The sequence below is a fragment of the Loxodonta africana genome, chromosome X (assembly GCF_030014295.1).
Source record: "Loxodonta africana isolate mLoxAfr1 chromosome X, mLoxAfr1.hap2, whole genome shotgun sequence".
NCBI classification, from domain to species: Eukaryota; Metazoa; Chordata; class Mammalia; order Proboscidea; family Elephantidae; genus Loxodonta; species Loxodonta africana.
In genome coordinates, this window is record NC_087369.1 from 102,137,888 (window position 1) to 102,159,987 (window position 22,100).

The 22,100-nt window shown below is 37.5% G+C and overlaps 1 pseudogene; it reads left to right on the forward strand.

The window, feature by feature from the left end:
• Window positions 1–741: 741 nt before the first annotated feature.
• Window positions 742–841, forward strand: LOC111751400 (U6 spliceosomal RNA; annotated as a pseudogene).
• Window positions 842–22,100: the final 21,259 nt, after the last annotated feature.

The window sequence follows — 22,100 nt, forward strand, 5'->3', positions numbered from 1 at the left end:
TAAGATGTACATAGGGACTTTGTAAAGCCCCAACATATTCCTGTGGATCAGGAAGGCCATGAACATGCATAGAGCTATGTACGTGCTTAGGAAAGATATGAGAAGACCCTAAATTCCCACCTTGAACTGACCTTTAGGATTTGCAGAAGCCGGAAATGAAGGTTAAGGTACAATTGAAACTGCTTCACTGAGTGGTGATGGCATGCAACATCATGTGCACAGAGCTCCTTGGTAAAGACTGGGAGATTTATTGGTTTCAGGCATTTAAGAAAATCTCTGACCAACCATTAGATGACTAAGCTAATTGAGTAGAGACCTGAATGGGTACAACTTAAAAAGAATATAGACTTTACAAAAAAATTTAGAAAAATCACAAAACAAACAACAGAAATTCACAACATGCATCAAGAACAAACCCCAGAAGGGGGGAGAAGCTGATTCTCAAAGTTGCCACATTATAATTCTGAAAATCTACAGTTTCCAGCAAAAAAAGAGAGAGATGTGGAAAAAAAAAAAAAAAGCACAGCCAATTAACAGGCAAAAACAATTAATAGAAACTGCTCCTCAGGAGGTCTAGACATTGGACTTACTAGACAAAGACTTTAAATTAGCTTTTTAAAATATGTTCAAAGATCTAAAAGAAACCATATGTAAAGAACTGAAGGAAAGTATGAGAATAATGTCTCACCTAATAGAGAATATCATTAAAGGCATAGAAATTTTAAAAAGAAAACAAATATTATTCACTTTGACAGAACATATACTAAAATTGGAATGATACAGATTTCTATGGCCCCAGGACAAGAATTACATGCAAATATGTCAAGTGTTTTATATTTTTAAATTGATATCAATATGAACTAGATTGTTATAAATTAAGATATCAATGGTAACCCCAAAGGCAATCACTAAGAAAGGAACTCAAAAATATATAATAAATGACTAGGGAATTAAAATGATACTTAAGAAAATACCTTTTTAACACAAAAGAAGAGAGCAAAGGAGTAATTGAGGACCAAAAAAGGCAAAATGTATAGAAAATAAATAGTAAAATAACAGATAAAAATACATTATCAGTAATTATGTTGGATGCAAATGTATTAAAATCTCCAATTAAAAATCAGAGAATGGAAGGATTGATTTAAAAAAAAGACATTGTCCAATTATATGCTGTCTACAAAAGACTCACTTTACAGTCAAAGACACAAATAAGTTGAAAATAAAGCAATTAAAAAGAGTTATTCCATGAGAAACGTAACCTAAGGAGAGCTGGAAGGGTCTATTCATAAGAGACAAAATAGACTTTCAAACAAAAATTTTTATGATAGACAAAGTATATTATAGAATGATAAAAGGGTCAATCCACCAGAAGATACAACAATCATAAACATATATGCACCTAACAATGGTGCCTCAAAGTACTCGAAGCAAAACAGGAAAGAATTGAGGGAGGAATAGACAATTTAAACATAAAAGTTGGAGAATTCAAAATTCTATTTTTAATAATGGATAGAAAAATTAGACATAAGATCAGCAATGACACAGAAGGCTTGAATACTATAAGCCAACTAGACTTAATAGACTTCTCTAGAATACACTACCCAACAACAAAGGATACACATTTTTCTCAAGAGCACGTGGAATGTTCTAAAGGATAAAGTATACGTTAGGCCACAAAACAAGTCTCAAAAATTTCAAAGGATTGAAATCATGCAAAATTTGTTCTCATGTCTTACCACAACGGAATGGAATTTGAAATTAATAACACAAGGAAATTTTAAATTTGAAAATATGTGGAAACCAAACAGCACATTCTTAAGTAACCAATGGGTCAAAGAAGAAATCACAAGGGAAATTAGAAAATATTTTGAGACAAATGTGAACCATAACACAACCTACCAAAACATATGGGATATAGTGAAAGCAGTACTCAGAAATTTATAGCTGTAACACCTACAATAAAAGAGAAGAAAGATTTCAAATCAATAACCTATCCTCCCACCTTAGGAAACTAGAAAAATACAGCAACCTAAACTCGAAACAAGCAGCAGGAAGGAAATAATAAAAGCCACTGCAAAAATAAATGAAATAGAGAATAGAAAAACGATAAAGAAAAAAAGTTGGTAAACAAATAATTCTTTTTGTAAGTATCAGCACAAAGCCGGTTCCTTATGAGGCAGAGGTTAAAAATGTCCCAAATGTTCAACTTTTCCAAGCTGCTGCTCCACTCCATCATCTCTAACATCAACGCTCCTCCCCTCAGTACCCTTCCTCTTGTCTTTGGGTTCCCTAATTTGCTGCAACATCTCACAGAAACCACGGCTCACATGGTTGTAGAGGCTGGCAAGTCCCAAATTTGTGGGTCAGACATAGGCTTCTCCTGAACTACATGGCTGCAGGGTGTGAGGAACCGAAACTGCCAGTTCAGACCACAGGCTGCTGGGTCACAAGGCTGCCAAAGCTGGTGAATCAGGTCACAGGATAGGCCACCAACCCAAGGGGCTGTGGAGGCCTGTGAATCCCAGAATTGGCAGGTCAGACAACAGGCCTCTTGGGAGATCAACTGATCACAAACCAGACACAGGATCCAGATGCAGAGAGAGAAAGCCTCACCTGGACACACACATATATCTTAGATGCAGGCCACACCCCAGGAAAGGGAGTAATTTTAGTAAGGGTGGGGCTTGAGTCACACCCTCCTGCAAGGCTGTGACCCAAGACACACCTTACACCAATCCTGCCCATCAATATGTAGAGGTCAGTATCCACAATACATAAAATGGAGGACAACCACACAATACTGGGAATCATGTCCTACTCAAGTTGACACATAACCCCAACCATCACAGGTTCCATATACCTTATTTGCATAGTCCCACTCAATCATTGTGTGTGAGTCACAGAGACCATGGCTAGAAGAGTTGTATTAAATAATTCATTGCACTGCAGTTGGTTTTTGAGAAGAACAACATAATTGGCAAACCATTACCTAGACTTATTAAAAACAAAAAGAGAGAGAAAGAAGACTCAAATTACTATTATCAGGATAAAAAGTGGGGCCATTACTATTAATCTAATAGAAATAAAATGATCATATGGGGATATTATGAACAATTTTATGTCAACAAATTAGTTAGCCTACATGAAATGGACAAATTCCTAGAAAGACACAAACTACCAAACTAACTCAAGAAAAAAAATAGAAAATCTAAGTCAATGTATAACAAATAAAGAGACTGAGTTTGTAATAATAATAAGAAAAAAGTTCAAAGCAAAACTCAGGACCATATGGGTTCATTGGTTAGTTCTATCAAATATTTAAAGAATTAGCATTAATCCTTCTCAAACTCTTGCAAAAAATAGAAGAGGAGCTAACAATTCACTATTCATTCTATGAGGCCAGTATTACTCTGACACCAAAGCCAGACAAAGACATCACAAATAAGATAAACATAAACCAATATTATTTTTGGATATTGATGAAAATATTTTTAACAAAATACTAGCAAATTAAATCAGCAGTTTATTAAAAGGATCATACATCATGACAAAGATAGATTTACCCCAGCAATGCAAGGTTGATTCAACATACAGAAATCAGTCAATGTAATGTTGAATTAGTTTCCTGTGTCTGCTTTAACAAATTACCACAAACTTGGTGGCTTAAAGAACAAAATTATATTCTCTCATAGTTTTGGAGGACAGATGTCCAAACTCTCAGTATCACTGTGCTGAAATCAAGATGTCAGCAGGGCTGTACTCCCTCTGGAAGCTGTAGCGGAAAATCTCTTTCTTGCCTCTTCCATCTTCAGGTGTCTGCCAGCATGCCTGGGTTTGTGGCTACATCACTCCAATCACTGCCCCTAGGTCACATTGTCTTCTCCTCTTCTGTGTGAATCAATTTTTCCTCTGTCATTATTCAGCCTACGGGTGTCTAGCAAAATTTCCATATTAGTAAATAAATAAAAACAAAAAAGCACACACTAGCATCTAAATAGACTCAGAAAAAGCATTTGACAAAATCCAACACCCTTTCATGATAAAAAACACTCAATAAACAAGAGAAAGGGAGTTCCTCAATATGATAAAGGGCATTCATGAAAAACCTATAGGTAACGTCATAATTCATGGTGAAATATTGAAAGCTTTCCCCCTGAAAACAGAAACAAGACATGGATGCACACACCGGCCACTTCTATTCAACATTATACTGGTGGTTTTAGCTAGAGTAATTAGGCAAGAAAAGAAAATAAAAGGAATTTTGGGGGGAAGAAAGATGTAAAGCCATCTCTATTTGCAGATGGTCAATGATTTTTTTATGAGTGCCAACACAATTCAAGGAAGAAAGAGTGGTCTTTTCCATAAATGATACCGAAAAACTGTCTTAGGCTGGGTTCTCTAAAAAAAAAAAAGAGAAGCAAAATCAGTGAAGCTTATACAAGTCATAGTCAGTAAAACACACATAAACATCTTTCTGATATTCTCTGCTTCCAGCCAGGATCCATCTGACATCAGTAATGATACCTCTGGTTCCATATCCTCTTCTGAATCCAGTTTGAATTTCTGGCAGTTCCCTGTTGATGTACTGCTGCAGCTGCTTTCGAATGATCTTCAGCAACATTTTTGTATATACAAAAAAAAAAATTGCTGCCTAGTCCATTCCGACTCATAGCAACCCTATAGGACAGAGTAGAATGCCCCACAGAGTTTCCAAGGAGCACCTGGTAAATTCGAACTGCTTTCCTTTTGGTTAGCAGCCAAAGCACTTAACCACTACGCCACCAGGGTTTCCATATATATATAGTTGTTGTTGTTAGGTACTGCCGTCATCGAGTTGGTTCTGACTTATAGCCACCCTATGTACAAAAGAATGAAACACTGCCTGGTCCTGCACCATCCTTGCAACCGTTATGCTTGAGCCCACCGTTGCAGCCACTGTGTCAATCAATCTTGTTGCGTGTCTTCCTCTTTTTCCCTGACTCTCTACCAAGCATGATGTCATTCTCCAGGGACTGATCCCTCCTGGTAACACATCCAAAGGGTATGACATGTAGTCGCACCACCCTTGCTTCTAAGGAGCATTCTGGCTGTACTTCTTCCAAGACAGATTTGTTTATTCTTTTGACAGTCCATGGTATTTGCAATATTCTTCGCCAACACCATAATTCAAAGGAGTCAATTCTTCCGTCTTCCTTATTCATCTTCCAGCTTTCACATATGTGATTGAAAACACCATGGCTTGGGTCAGGTGCACCCTAGTTTTCAAGGCGATATCTTTGCTTTTCAACACTTTAAGGAGGTCTTTTGCAGCACATTTGCCCAGTGAAAAACATCTTTTGATTTCTTTTATTTTTAATTTTTATTGTGCTTTAAGTGAAAGTTCACAAATCAAGTCAGCCTCTCACACAAAAACTTACATACCTTGCTACATACTCCCAATTGCTCTTCCCCTAATGAGACAGTCTGCTCCCTCCCTCCACTCTCTCTTTTTGTGTCCATTTCGCCAGCTTCTAACCCCCTCTATCCTCTCATCTCCCCTCTAGGGAGGAGATGCCAACATAATCTCAAATCAAGTGTCCACCTGATCCAAGAAGCTCCCTCCTCACCAGGATCCCTCTCCAACCCACTGTCCAGTCCAATCCCTGTCTGAAGAGTTGGCTTTGGGAACGGTTCCTGTCCTGGGCCAACAGAAGGTCTGGGGGTGTCACCACGGGGGTCCTTCTAGTCTCAGTCAGACCATTAAGTCTGGTCTTTTTACGAGAATTTGGGGTCTGCATCCCACTCCTCTCCTGCTCCCTCAGGGGTTCTCTGTTGTGTTCCCTGTCAGGGCAGTCATCGGTTGTAACTGGGCACTACCTGATTCTTCTGGTCTCAGGCTGATATAGTCTCTGGTTTATGTGGCCCTTTCTGTCTCTTGGGCTCGTAATTACCTTGTGTCCTTGGTGTTATTCATTCTCCTTTGGTCCAGTTGGGTAGAGACCAGTTGATACATCTTAGATGGCCTCTTGCTAGGGTTTAAGACCCCAGATGCCACTCTCCAAAGTGGGAGGCAGAATGTTTTCTTAATATATTTTGTTATGCAAATTGAATTCGATGTCCCCTGAAACCATGGTTCCCAAATCCCTGTCCCTACTACACTGGCCTTCAAAGCATCCAGTTTATTCCAGAAACTTTGCTTTTGGTTTAGTCCAGTTGTGCTGACCTTGCCTGTATTGTGTGTTGTCTTTCCCATCTCCTAGAGTAGTTCTTATCTACTCTCTAATTAGTGAATATCCCTCTCCCTCTTTCCTCCCTCCCCCCTCTCTTAACCATCAAAGAATATTTTCTTCTCTGTTTAAACTATTTCTTGAGTTCTTATAATAGAGGTCTTATACAATATTTGTCCTTTTGCAACTGACTAATTTTACTCGGGATAATGCCTTACAGATTCCTCTATGTTATGAAATGTTTCACAGATTCATCACTGTCATTTATCGATGTGTAGTATTCCATTTTGTGAATATATCATAATTTATCCATTCATCCGTTGATGGACACCTTGGTTGCTTCCATCTTTTTGCTATTGCAAACAGAGGGGCAATGAACGTGGGTGTGCATATATCTGTTCGTGTAAAGGCTCTTATTTCTCTAGGGTATATTCCAAGGAGTGGGATTGCTGGATCGTATGGTGGTTCTATTTCTAGTTTTTAAGGAAGCACCAAATCGATTTCCAAAGTGGTTGTACCATTTTACATTCTCACCAGCAGTATAGAAGTGTTCCAATCTCTCCACAACCTCTCCAACATTTATTATTTTGTGTTTTTGGATTAATGCCAGCCTTGTAAAAAAAAAATTTTTTTTTCTTTTTGTTGGAGTGAGATGGAATTTCATTGTAGTTTTGATTTGCATTTCTCTAATGACTAACGATCGTGAGCATTTCCTCATGTATCTGTTAGCTACCTGAATGTCTTCTTTAGTGAAGTGTCTGTTGATATCTTTTGCCTATTTTTTAACTGGGTGATTTGTCTTTTTAGTAGTTGAGTTTTTGCAGTATCATGTAGATTTTAAAGATCAGGCGCTGATCGGAAATGTCATAGGTAAAAACTTTTTCCCACTCTGTAGGTAGTCTTTTCACTCTTTTGGTGAAGTCTGTGGGTGAGCATAAGTGTTTGATTTTAGGAGCTCCCGGTTACCTACTTTTTCTTCTGCATATACAAATATGCAAAACAATACGTTTTGTACGTTTTTTATGCCACCTGTTAGGGTTCCTAACTTTGTCCCTATTTTTTCTTCCATGATATTTTTTGTTTTAGATTTTATATTTACGTCTTTGATCCATTTTGAGCTCATTTTTGTGCATGGAGTGAGGTATGGGTCTTGTTTCATTTTTTTGCAGATGGATATCCAGGTATGCCAGCATCATTTGTTAAAAAGACTGTCTTTTCCCCATTTAACTGATTTGGGAACTTTGTCAAATATCAACTGCTCATATGTGGATGGATTTATGTCTGGATTCTCAATTCTGTTTCATTGGTCTGTGTACCTGTTGTTGTACCAGTACCAGGCTGTTTTGACTACTGTGGCGGTATAATAGGTTCTAAAATCAGGTAGATTAAGGCCTCCAACTTTGTTCTTCTTTTTCAATAATGCTTTACCTACCTGGGGCCTCTTTCCCTTCCATATGAAGTTGGTGATTTGTTTCTCCATCTCTTTAAAAAATGTTGTTGGAATTTGGATTGGAATTGCATTAAATGTACAGATCGCTTTTGGTAGAATAGACATTTTTATAATTCCACGAGTATGGTGTGTTTTTGCACTTATGCAGGTCTCTTTTGGTTTCTTGCAGAAGTGTATTGTAGTTTTCTTTGTATAAGTCTTTTACATCTCTGGTAAGATTTATTTGTAAGTATTTATCTTCTTGGGGGCTACTGTAAATGGCATTGATTTGGTGGTTTCCTCTCTGATGTTGTTTTTGTTGGTGTAGAGGAATCCCACTGATTTTTGTATGTTTATCTTGTATCCCGGTACTCTGCTGAACTCTTCTATTAGTTTCAGTAGTTTTCTTGAGGATTCCTTAAGGTTTTCTGTGTATAAAATCATGTCATCTGCAAATGCAGATACTTTTACTTCTTCCTTGCCAATCTGGATGCCCTTTATTTCTTTATCTAGCTTAATTGCTCTGGCTATGACCTCCAGCACAATGTTGAATAAGAGTGGTGATAAAGGGCATCCTCGTCTGGTTCCCGATCTCAAGGGGAATGTTTTCAGGCTCTCTCCATTTAGGGCGATGTTGGCTGTTGGCTTTGTATAAATGCCCTTTATTATGTTGAGACATTTTCCTTCTATCCCTATTTTGCTGAGAGTTTTTATCATGAGTGGGTGTTGAACTTTGTCAAATGCCTTTTCTGCATCAATTGATAAAATCATGTGATTCTTGTCTTTTGTTTATTTAGATGATGGATAACATTATTTGTTTTTCCAATGTTGAACCATCCCTGCATACCTGGTATGAATTCCACTTGGTTATGGTGAATTATTTTTTTGATATGTTGTTGAATTCTATTGGCTAGAATTTTGTTGAGGATTTTTCCATCTAAGTTCCTGACTGATATAGGTCTGTAATTTTCTTTTTTTGTGGTGTCTTTACCTGGTTTTGGTATCAGGGATATGGTGGCTTCATAGGATGAGTTTGGGAGGATTCCATCCTTTTCTATGCTCTGAAATACCTTTTGTAGTAGTGGTGTTAACTCTTCTCTGAAAGTTTGGTAGAATTCTGCAGTGAAGCCATCTGGACAAGGGCTTTTATTTGTTAAGAGTGTTTTGATTAACTTTTCAATCTTTTGCTGTGGGTCTATTTAGTTATAATTCTACCTCTGTTTTTGTTATTTTAGGTAGGTAGTGTGTTTCTAGGAATTCATCCATTTCTACTAGTTTTTCAAATTTGTTAGAGTACAATTTTTCACAGTAATCTGATGTGATTCTTTTAATTTCTGTCGGGTCTAATTGTAATATCACCCATCGCATTTCTTATTCAGGTTGCTTGTTTCCTCTTCTGTTCTTCTTTTGTCAGTTCGGCCAATGGTTTATCAATTTTGTTGATTTTTTCAAGGGACCAGCTTTTGGTCTTGCTAATTCTTTCAATTGTTTTTCTGTTTTCTATTTCGTTTATTCTGCTCTAATTTTTATTATTTGTTTTGTTCTGGGGCCTGAGGGTTTCTTTTGTTTCTGTCTATTTGTTCAAGTTGTAGGGATAATTCTTTGGTTTTGGCCCTTTCTTCTTTTTGTATGTGTGCATACAAATTGACCTCTGTGCATACAAATTGACCTCTGAGCATGGTTTGGTGTGTCCCAAAGGTTCTGAAGGGAAGTGTTTTCATTCTCATTGCAGTCTATGAATTTCTTTATTCCATCCTTAATGTCTTCTATAATCCAGTCTTTTCTGAGTAGGGTATCGTTCAGTTTCCAAGTGTTTGATTTCTTTTCCCTGATTTTTCTGTTATTGATTTCCACTTTTTTGGCCTCATGGTCAGAGAAGATGCTTTGTAATATTTCAATATTTTGGATTCTGCCAAGGCTTGCTTTATGACCTAATATGTAGTCTATTCTAGAATATGTTCCATGTGCACTAGAAAAGAAAGTATACTTGGCTGCTGTTGGGTGCAGTGTTCTGTATATGCCTATGAAGTCAAGTTGGTTTATTGTGGTACTTAGATCCTCCATGTCTTTATTGAGCTTCTTTCTGGATGTCCTGTCCTTCACCAAAAGTGGTGTGTTGTAGTCTCCTAATATTTTTGCGGAGCTGTTTATCTCACTTTTCAATGTTGATAGAGTTTGTTTTATGTATCTTGCAGCCCTGTCATTGGGTGCAAAAATATTTAATATGGTTATATCTTCTTGGTATATTGCCCCTTTAATCATTATATAGTGTCCTTCCTTATCCTTTATCATGCATTTAACTTTAAAGTCTATTTTTTCGGGAATTAATATTGGCACTCCTGCTGTTTTTTGATTGTTTTTTGCTTTATATATATTTTTTCCATTCTTTCAGTCTTTTTTGTTTGTGTCTCTAAGTTTAATATGTGTCTCTATGTAGGCAGCATAGAGACAGATCGTGCTTTGTAATCCATTCTTCCACTCTCTGTCTCTTTATTGGTACGTTTAGTCCATTTACATTCAGTGAAATTATGAATAGGTATGAATTTAGTGCTATCATTTTGATGTCTTTTTTTGTGTGTTGTTGACAGTTTCTTTTTCCCACTTAATTTTATGTGCTGAGTAGATTATCTTTGTATATTGTCCTTTCTTCATATTCATTGTTGTTGATTTTATTTCTGCTGAGTCTCTATTTTTTTTCTTGTGTTTTATTTTGATGTGTAAGACAGTTTGTATCCTTTGCGGTTACCTTATTATTTACCCCTATTTTTCTAAATTTAGATCTAACTTTTATTTGTTTGAATCGCCTTGTCTTCCTCTCCATATGAAATATGTTTGACTACATTTCTTACTCCCTCTTTATTTTTTTAATGTTGTCTTCTTTTACATAATAACATTGCAGTTTCCCTGTTTTGAGCATTTTTTAAATCTCAATTTATTTTTGTGATTTCTCTGTCTGGGTTGACTTCTGATTGCTCTGCCCAGTGTTCTAGTCTTGGGTTGATACCTGATATTATTGATTTTGTAACCAAAAAACTCCCTTTAGTATTTCTTGTAGTTTCGCTAGTTTTTACGAATTCCCTAAATTTCTGCTTATCTGGAAATGTCCTAATTTCACCTTCATATTAGAGAGACAGTTTTGCTGGATATAAGATTCTTGGTTGGCAATTTTTTCCCTCAGCTTTTTATATAAGTCATCCCATTACCTTCTTGCCTACATGGTTTCTGCCGAGTAGTCTGGGTTTATTCTTATTGACTCTCCTTTGTAGGTGGCTTTTCGTTTATCCGTAGCTGCTCTTAAAATTCTCTCTTTATCTTTGGTTTTGGCAAGTTTGATTATAATATGTCTTGGTGGCTTTCTTTTAAAATCTACCTTATGTGGAGTTTGATGAGTGTATTGGATGGATATCTTCTCATCTTCCACAACATCAGGGAAGTTTTCTGCCAACAAATCTTCAACAAATTCTGTCTGTATTTTCCATTATCCCTCCCTGTCCTGGTACTCCAATCACTTGTAGGTTATTTCTCTTGATAGAGTCCCACATGATTCTTAAGATTTCTTCATTTTTGTAAATTCTTTTGTCTGACTTTTCTTCAAATATGTTAGTGCTTTAACTTCAAGTTCAGAAATTCTGCCTTCCACTTGCTCAATTCTGCTCCTCTGAGTTTCTATTGAGTTATCTACTTCTGTAATTTTATTGTTAATCTTCTGAATGTCTGATTGCTGTCTGTCTATGGGTATTCCCAGCTTATTAATTTTTTTCATTTTCTTCATGAATAATCTTTTTAATTTCTTCAATTGCTTTATCGGTGTGTTCCTCTGGTTGTTCTATGTATTACATAATTTCTTTCCTGATGTCTTGAAGGGTTCTTTATATTAATCTTTTGTATTCTGCCTCTGGTAATTCCAGTAAGGCACTTTCATCTAGAAGATCCCTTGACTCTTTGTTTTGAGAGCTTGTTGAGGTAATCATGATCTGTTTCTTTATGTGACTTGACATTGTCTGTTGTCTCCAAGCCATCTATAAGTTATTGTATTAATTTATTTTATAGTTGCTTACTGTGTCGTAGTTTCTTGCTTTGTTTTGTTGTGGTGTGCCTAAATGGGTTGCTTGAGTGAGCTAGCTTGATTATTTTTGTCTTTGGTACTCTGACGTCCTGTGCCCAGATGGCTAGTGCTGTTATTATGTATATCAGTCTAGGAGTCCATGCGATTTTCTTGTATGAATTCGGCTCTGGTGTCCAGGTAGCTGATCATCAAGTGTGTGGTACAGGCTCTGTACTACAGTCTTAGAGGGGCAGGGGTGATTGGCGTAGGTTCTGGTATCTGGTTATAGAAGGAGGTCACACTCTTATCAAGGCAGGGGGCTAAGAATCATCCCCCACATGTCTCTGAGGAAAGTGTGTCCCTGTTCCCTAGAGTGTACACGTAGGTGGGTTCTGCAGATGGACCACGGGTGCCCAATGTTTTTGGTTATAAGTACTGGAGTTTCCAGTTTTGCTTGGACCCTTGTCGCAGGTGGCTGGGTGACCTGAGTGGAGCCACCAGTCCTTAGGCTTCTGTTGTGGGTAGGTGAGGACCCTGTTCAACAGGCAAAGCAATGTCAAACATCAAGCACTCACCATTCCACTGCACAGCTGAAATGGTTGGAGTGGGCCAATAAGGGCTTATTCCCCTGAAATATGCCCACACAGGTCCACACAGAGGGGAAAAGTACTCAAAGTCTATGGATTGTTTATGCCTGGACAGGAGCTGCTTCCGTCCTGATCTCCCCCAATTAGTTGGGCTGGCAAATTATCTTTTCCCCCAATTGCAAATTTATTTCTTCTCCAAGGCTGAGAGGATTGCTCTAGGTGCTCAACATGGCCTATCTCAGGCCCAGAGAAGTCAGCCACTGAAGCCGGCTTGGGAGTGGGAATGGGGGAGGTGTGGTAAAATATATGCAAGTACTTAGCTTCTGCTGAGAAGGCCATTCTTCTCTGGTTCCAGAGGTGTGAGTAGGTTGTGTGGTTGGCTGCTTCTCCCGGAGGAAACTGTGGCCGATTGCTAGTACCAGCCCTCTTCCACCACTCCCAGGAATGGTGCCTGAGGGCTCCCTGCGATTCACGTCTGGTAACTCCTCCCCACTTCTGAACCATCTCTTCCTCCCCCTGCCCTCAGTTCATTTTCTAAGCTTGCCTTTGATGTTCAGAGCTCCTAGCTTGTCATAAATATACTCTCTTCACTTGTTTTTTCCGGTCTTTGTTGTAAGGGGGCTCACCGGACGTGTCTGCCTATTCCATCATCTAGGTTCTGCCTTCTCCATCTTTTGATTTCTTGACCGCTGCTTCCATGGGTGTTGATTATGAATCCAAGTAAGATGAAATTCTTGACAACTTCAGTCTTTCCTTCATTTATCAAGATGTTGCTGATTGGTCCAGTTATGAGGATTTTTGTTTTCATTATGTTCAGGCGTTATCCAGTCTGAAGGCTGTGGTCTTTGATCTTCACTGTTTCAAGTCCTCTTCACTTTCAGCAAGCAAGGTTGTGTCATCTGCACAACGCAGGTTGTTAATGAGTCTTCCTCCAATCCTGATGCCTCATTCCTTTTCATATAGTCCAAAGACAAACCAAACCATGCACGTTGCCGTCTAGTCGATTCCGACTCATAGCTACCCTATAGTCCAGCTTCTTGAATTATTTGCCCAGCATACAGATTGAATAAGTATGGTGAAAGGATACAGCCCTGATGCACACCTTTCCTGACTTTAAACCAAGTGATATCTCTTTCTGTTCAAACAACCGCCTCTTGACCTATGTACAAGTTCCTCATGAGCACAATTAAGTGTTCTGGAATTCTCATTCTTCATGATGTTATTCATAATCTGTTATGATCCACAGGGTTGAATGCCTTTGCATAGTCAATAAAACACAGAAAAACATCTTTCTGTTATTCTCTGCTTTCAGCCAGATCCATCCGACTTCAGTAATGATATCTCTCGTTTCATGCCCTCTTCTGAATCCAGCTTGAATTTCTGGCAGTTCCCTGTCAATGTACTGCTGCAGCTGCTTTCAAATGATCTTCAGCAACATTTTACTTGTGTGATGTTAATGATTTTTTTTTATATAATTTCCACATTCAGTTGGATTACCTTTCTTTGGGATAGGCATAAATCTGGTCTCTTCCAGTTGGTTGGCCAGGTTGCTGTCTTCCAAATTTCTGGGCATAGACAATTGTGCACCTCCAGCATGCATCCCTTTATTGAAACATCTCAACCGGTATTCCATCGAATGCTGGAGCTTTTTTTTTTTTTGGCCAACACCTTCAGTGCAGCTTGGGCTTCTTCCTTCAGTACCATCAGTTCCTCATCTTATGCTACCTCCTGAAATGGTTGATTGCCAACCAATTCTTTTTGCAAAGTGATTCTGTATATTCCTTCCATCTGTTTTTGATGCCTCCTATGTCATTTAATATTTTAAATCCTTCAGTATCACAACTTGAGGTTTCAATTTTTTCTTCAGTTCTTTCAGCTTGAGAAATGCTGAGCCCATTCTTCCCTTTTGATTTTCTAATTCCAGTTCATTGCATGTGTCATTATAATACTTCACTTTGTTTTCTGGGGAAATCATGGTTGCATAATGGTTAAGTGCTGTGGCTGCTAGCCAATAGGTCAGCAGATTGAATCCACCAGGCGCTTCTTGGAAACTCTATGGGGTGGTTCTACTCTGTCCTATAGGGTTACTATGAGTTGGAATGGACTCAACGGCCATGAGTTTGGTTGTCCTCTGGAGCGCCACCCTTTGAAATCTTCTGTTCAGCTCTTTTACTTCATTTCTTCTGCTTGCTTTAGCTATTGAACATTCAAGAGCAAGTTTCTGAGTCTTTTCTGACAACCATTTTGGTCTTTTCTTTTTTTTCCTGTCTTTTTAATGACCTCTTACTTTCTTCATGTATGGTGTCCTTCATGTCATTCAACAGCTCTTCTGGTCTTCGGTCATTAGTGTTCAACACATCAATTCTATTCTTGAGATAGTCTCTAAACTCAGGTGGGATACACTCAATGTCATATCTTGGCTCTTGTAGACTTGTTCTAATTTTTTTCAGCTTCAGCTTGAACTTGCCTATGATCAGTTGATAATCTGTTTTGCAATCAGTCCTTGGCCTTGTTCTGACTGATGATATTGAGGTTTTCCATCATCTCTTTCCACAAATGTAGTTGATTAGGTTCCTGTGTATTCCATTAGGCTAGATCCCTGTGTATAGTCTTCATTTACGTTGCTGAAAAAAGGTATTTGCAAATCATTGGTCTTGCAAAATTCTGTCATGTGATCTCTGGCATCATTTCTATCACCAAGGCCACATTTTGCAACTATTGAGCCTTCTTTATTTTCATCTTTCGAATTCCAATCATCTGTAATTATCAATGCATCCTTATTGCATGTTCGATCAATTTCAGACTGCAGAAGTTGAAATTCATCTTCATATATATAAACATATATGTACACACACATTTAAAGAGAGAGAAAGAGAAAGAGATTTATATCAAGTAAATGGCTCACTCAGTAGTAGAGGCTGGAAAGTCCCAAGTCCATGGGTCAGGCTGGAGGATTCTCCAGACTCATGTAACTGCAGGGGATGGCGAACTGAAGATTCAGACTGTGGAGGCTGATGAATCCCAAGACTGGCAGGCAAGTTGCTAGCTCACATCCCAAGAACTGGTGGTCAGATGAACAGAAGCCAGTTTTAGGATCCTGAGTTAGCTTTGCCTGGGAGTCCAAATGTGGATGCAGGCTACACTTCCAAGGAATCAGCCTTTCAACTGATTGGTTACTCACAGGAGATCCCATAATGGAGGTGATCACATTATATTAGATCTCATCATGGTAGTGATTACATCACTATAAGACTGCCAAACTACATCATAACTGCCAAACCACTGAAAATCATGCCCCAGCCAAATAGATGCACAACCTTAATGATCACAACTATATACCCCAATGCAGAAGAATGAATCTGGACCCCTACCTCACATCATATACAAAAATTAACTAAAAATTGATCTACAACCAAATATAAGAGCTAAAATTATAAAAGTCTTAGTAGAAAACATAAGCATAAATATTTGTGAGTTTGGATTAAGCAATATTTTCTTAGACATGACACTTAAGGCACCAGCTGTAAAAACAAAAAGATAAATTGGACTTTATCACTATTAAAAACTTTTGTGAGTCAAAGAACACTATCAAGAAAGTGAAAAGACAAACCAGAGAATGGGAGAAAATAATTGTATATCGTGTATCTCGTAAGGGTCTAGCATCCAGGAGACATTATATATATACACCTGCATACATATATATAAATTCTTACAACTGAGCAATAAAATGACAACTCATTTAAAAATGGGCAAATTATTTGCATGAATATTTTCCAAAATAGTACATAAAAATGGCCAACAAGCACAAAAGTTGTTCCACATCATTAGTCATTAGGGAAATGCAAATCTAAACCACAAGGAGATGCCACTTACCCACTAAAATAGCTATAAAAACAAAAACAAAAGCAAATAGAAAATAGCAAGTCTTGTGAAGGAAGTACAGAAATTAGAACCCTCATGCATTGCTGATGGCAACGTAAAATGGTGCAGCCTCAGTGGACAACAGTTTGACAGTTCCTCAAAAAGTTAAAATATAAAGCTACCATACGACTCAGCAATTCTACTAGGTATAAACCCAAGAAAATTGAAAACATATTCACACAAAAACTTGCACACAAATGTTCATAGCAGCATTATTCATAACTCTCCACAGTGGAAAAAACTCAAATGCCCATCAACTGATGAATGAATTAACAAACTGTGGATATATCCATACAATGGAATAATAAGCCATAAAAATAAACTAATTATCTATAGATGCTATGACATAAATGAACCTTGAAAACATTGTCAGGTGAAAGAAGCTAGACACAAAAGGTCACATATTGTATGATTCCATTTATATCAAATGTCCATAAAAGCAAAGTCCGTAGAGACAGAATTTAGATTAGTGGTTGCCAGGGGATGAGTGGAAGGAGGAATTGGGAGTGACTGCCAAAAGGCATGTGGTTTCTTTTGAGGATAAGGAAGATGTTCCAGAATTAAATACTGATGATAGTTTCACAATCCTGTGAATGTACTAAAAAGCACTAAACTGTACAGTGTAAAATGATGAATTTTATGGTACGTAAATAATATCTCAGTAATAAAAAGGTACAACCAGATTATCCCCAGCCACACAAAAAGAGAAGAAATAAAAATTTCTAATAAAAGATTCCTTATTCAATCTATGGTAACGCTGGTTTCTAGATATCAAAAATAGGTCAAGTTTTCATTCTAACTCCAACACTTCCTGGGCGTGAGATTTTAGACAATATATTTAATTTACCTAAACTTCTATTTAGTCACCTGTAATATCAGTTCCTGGATCATAGCTTTGTTTTTAAGATTAAAGACAATCATCTCTGGACATAGTAAGTACTCAGTAAATATTAATTGTTATTATAATTTGAAGTGTGGAAAATGGATTATTCTGGCAAGAGTAGAGAGCCTGCCTTGGGAGGGTAAGGAGATATGCATTTTGAGAAATTGTGCCTTTTGGAGTCCAAAACCTTGAAAGAGGAATCATAATTTGATGGAATTAATACTACAGATTTATTTAATCCATTTAACTGATAAAATTTGGACAGTAGGTAATGATACTAATGACCATCTCAGGAATATAAGGCCAACTTGCCACCAGACATTTTGTTTTTTGATTGTAGTAAACAAAAATGTAACAGAACATCAGACATTTCAACAATCTTCACATGTACAGTTTGGTGACGTTAATTATGTTCATCAGCTTGTTCAACTATCACCCTTATCCATTCCCATATTATACTATCATCCTTAAAAAAAGCTCAATGTGTCCTAAGCATTGAGTCCCTCTTTACCCCTTGTTCCCACTCAACCCTGGTAACCACAAATAAGCTTTTGTCTCTATACACTTGCCTATTCTAGATATTTCATTTCAGCGGGATCATACAATGTTTGTAATTTTGTGACTAACTTATTTCAGTCAGCATAATGTTTACAAAGTTCATCCATGTTGTAGCATGTACCAGGACTTCGCTTCTCTTTATGGTTGAGTAATATTGCATTGTATACATGTATCACATTTTGTTTACCCATTCATCTGTCAATGGACATTTAGGCTGTTTCCACTTTTTGACTACTGTGAATAGTGCTGCAATGAATATCACTGTACAAGTGTCTGTGTTCCTGTTTCCAATTTGGGGGTATATACCTAGTAGTGGAATTGCTGGATCATATGGTAATTATATGTTTAACTTTTTGAGGAACTGCCAAAATTCCACAGTGGCTGTAGCATTTTACAATACAATCAGCAATGGAAGAGAGATTATATTTTTTCACATTCTCACCAACATCTCTCTTTTTTTTTTAGCATCGCAATCCTAGGGAATATGAAGTAACATCTCAACAAAACATATTATAAAGCTACAGTTATCAAAACAGATTTGTACTAGTATAATGATAGACATAATAGGTAATGGAATAGAATCAAAAGTCCAGAAATAAATCCATACATCTATGGTCAATTTATTTTCAATAAGGGTGCTAAGTCCATCCAATGGAGAAAAAATAGTCTTTTTAAGAAATGTTGCTGGGGCAACGGGATTTCCACAAGCAAAAGAATAAGTATGGAACCACACTTCATACCATATACAAAAACTAACTCAAAATGGATCAAGAGCCTAAATGCAAGAACTGAAACCATAAAACTCTTAGAAGAAAACATGGGGGTAATGTTTGGGACCTAGTTTTAACAATGGAATCTTAGATTTGATACCAAAATCATGAACAAAAGACAAAATAGATAAATGGGATGGGGAGCACAACAAAGAATCCCTGAGAGAGCAGGAGAGTAGTGGGATGCAGACCCCAAATTCTAGCAAAAAGACCAGACTTAATGGTCTGACTGAGATCAGAGGGACCCCAGATGTCATGGTCCCCAGACCTTCTGTTAGCCCAAGACAGGAACCAGTCTCGAGGACAACTCTTCAGACAGGGATTGGACTGGACTACAAGACAGAAAATGATACTGGTGAGGAGTGGGCTTCTTGGATCAAGTAAACACATGAGACTATGTGGGCAGTTCCTGTTTGGAGGGGAGACGTGAAGGCTGAGGGGGTCAGAAGCTGGCTGAATGGACATGGAAACAAAGGGTGGAGAGAAGGAGTGTGCTGTCTCATCAGGAGGAGAGCAACTAGGAGTATATAGCAAGGTATATATAAGTTTTTGTATGAAAGACTGACTTGATTTGTAAGCTTTCACTTAAAGCACAATAAAAATTTTTTAAAAAATTAAAAACTTTTGTTTATCAAATGACTTTATCAGGAAAGTAAAGAGACAACTTACAGATTAGGAGAACTTTTTTTTGAAACCATAGAATGGGTAAGGGTTTAATACCAGAATATAATATCCAGAATATATAAACAACCTTGCTTGCTGAAAGCAAAGAGGACTTGAAGCACTTACTGATGAAGAGCAAAGACTACAGTCTTCAGTATGGATTATACCTCAACATAAATAAAACAAAAATCCTCACAAATGGACCAATAAGCAACCTCATGATAAATGGAGAAAAGATTGAAGTCATCAAGGATTTCATTTTACTTGGATCCACAATCAATGTCCATAGAAGCAGCAGTCAAGAAGTTAAACCATGCATTGCATTGGGTAAATCTGCTGCAGAAGACCTCTTTAAAGTGTTAAAAAGTAAAGATGTCACTTACAGAGCTAAGGGGCACCTGACCCAAGCCATGATATTTTCAGTCGCCTCATATGCATGCGAAAGTTGGACAATGAATAAGGAAGAATGAAGAAGAATTGACGCCTTTGAATTATGATGTTGGCAAAGAATATTGGATATACTATGGACTGCCAGAAGGACAAACAAATCTGTCCTGGAAGAAGTACAGCCAGAAACTCCTTAGAAGCCAGGATGGCAAGACTTCCTCTCATGTACATTGGACATGTTATCAGGAGGGATCAGTCCCTGGAGAAGGATATCATGCTTGGTAAAGTAGCGAGCCAGCAAAAAAAAAAAAGGAAGACCCTCAATGAGAGGGATTGATACAGTGGCCTTAACAATGGGCTCAAACATAGCAACTATTGTGAGGATGACACAGGACCGGGCAGTGTTTCATTCTGTTGTCCATAGGGCCATTGTGAGTCGGAACTGTCAAACTAGGATTTGAGGCATTTTCAATTGCTATGTTATTTAGAATAGGCTAATCTGTGATAACCAATAGACTCAAACATTTTAGCACACTTCCAGGCAGACTTTTAAGGACTTAAGTGAAGGAGGTTCTACCATCTTCAACACAGGGCTCCCTGGATTGCTCTGAATATTGCCAGCTGGGAGAAGAAAAGAAATGAGGAGCCCACGTAGGAGTGTTTAATGAGCCAGACCTGGCTGTAATAAAAATGTCATCCATTAACATTCCACTGGAGAAAATGCAACCACATGGTTACACCTAACTTCAGGGAAGGCAGACCAATGTAGACTAGCTGAGTGCCAAAGGAGAAAAAAACACATTTTGGTGCACAATTACAAGTCTCAGCTAATTAAAAAGATTTGGAGGAAATTTTCCATGTCTGGGAGACAGCTGGATGATCCTTGTATCATGGCACCAAACTGACATATTTGTCTGGGGTCATAGCAAGTCGGCCTCAATGCTTGGTACATAGTTGGCACTCAACAAATACTTGTTGAACAAATAAATAAATGAATGAATGAGAGCCTTGGAAACTAATGTTAAAATTATTAAGGATAAAGATGGCTCTTTAAATACAGCATAACAATTAAGAGATCTCTTCACTCAAACTGATCTAAATTCAAATCCTGCCACTTAATACTTTTGTGAACCTACAAGTCACTTAATCATATTGAACCTCAGTATCTGTAAAATAGGGATGATGGTAATAACATTTATCTCACAGGAATGTTGTCATAATTAAATGAGGTTCTTCTTGTAAAGCAAGGGATATAGCACAGTTGCTGGCTCATAAAAAAAAAAAACTGGCTCATAGAAAGGATTTAAAAGGTAGTTATTATTGTTACTACTACTATTACTACTACTACAGACTTTGAAATGGAAGTTGACTACAGAGCCCACATTTCACTAGGAAATGAATGTTAAAAATGTCATTTTCATTGAAACACAGATCCAATTTAGTTTTAAAAATAGCTTCATTCCTAAAATCCTATGGCTGTACTTACTTTTTCCTATCTGGCATATGTTGCAACCTCTTTTATGGGATCTCCGAAATGTCTAGATCTAGACCATTTGGTTCGTGAATTTTGAAAAGTCTTCTAGTGGGACAGAGGGTTTATCATTAGTATCAGAATGACCTTAAGACAAAATGCATCTTATTACCGATGAAAAGCAATTGTCTCATGTCTCTGTTATTGTTAGTTAATAATGACTTAATACAGAATTATTATTAATGACAAGAGTGCAAACAAAGAAGTTAAAATGAATGTATTGATTGTTCTTGTCTGTTTTCTACTACTTGGCAGACAATTATAACACCAAGTCTGCATGCTGCTTTACTGAGGAAATTTGACTTCGTAGCAATGCATTACAAGTTGCATCACTCAAAGGGCTTCAAATCTCTGTTATCTCTGAAAATTCAACTGAATATCTGCTTCCATTTTTATTTTTACATCCAAATTATCATCCAAGAATCAGAAGGGATATAGAATTTGAGAATTCACTGATCTCATTTTGAGAACATTCTTTATGTGTGTGTATGTGTGTGTGTTTCAAATAGTTTGTCTTCCTAAAATGTTTAAAATCCTCTTAAAATTGTCATTTCTCTGGAAGTCCGTATGGCGGTACTTCGTCTTCCCCTGAGAACTTGTAACAAACTCACAGCATCTATGGCCACGAGGTATATTTCTTATAGTCATTAAGATTTACGAACTAATTCATAACCATAACAATCTTAAACTGTTTAAATTCCCAAAGGGAAACTTAACACCTTGCTGGTATACAGGCCATCCAATTCCTCTGTAATGCAGAATCTCATGTTTTCGGCTATCATCGTGGGAGATTTGTGGATTGCTACTTTTTTTTTTTGTTCATAATAGAGTTTATTATGCCAATTGACTTAGAAGTCCCCTTAAACCATGGTCCCCAAACCCCCGCCCTTGCTCCGCTGACCTTTGAAGCATTCAGTTTATCCCGGAAACTTCTTTGCTTTTGGTCCAGTCCAGTCGAGCTGACCTTCCATGTATTGAGTATTGTCCTTCCATTCACCTAAAGCAGTTCTATCTACTAATTAATCAGTACAAAACCCTCTCCCACCCTCCCTTCCTCCCCTCCTCGGAACCACAAAAGTATGTGTTCTTCTCAGTTTATACTATTTCTCAAGATCTTATA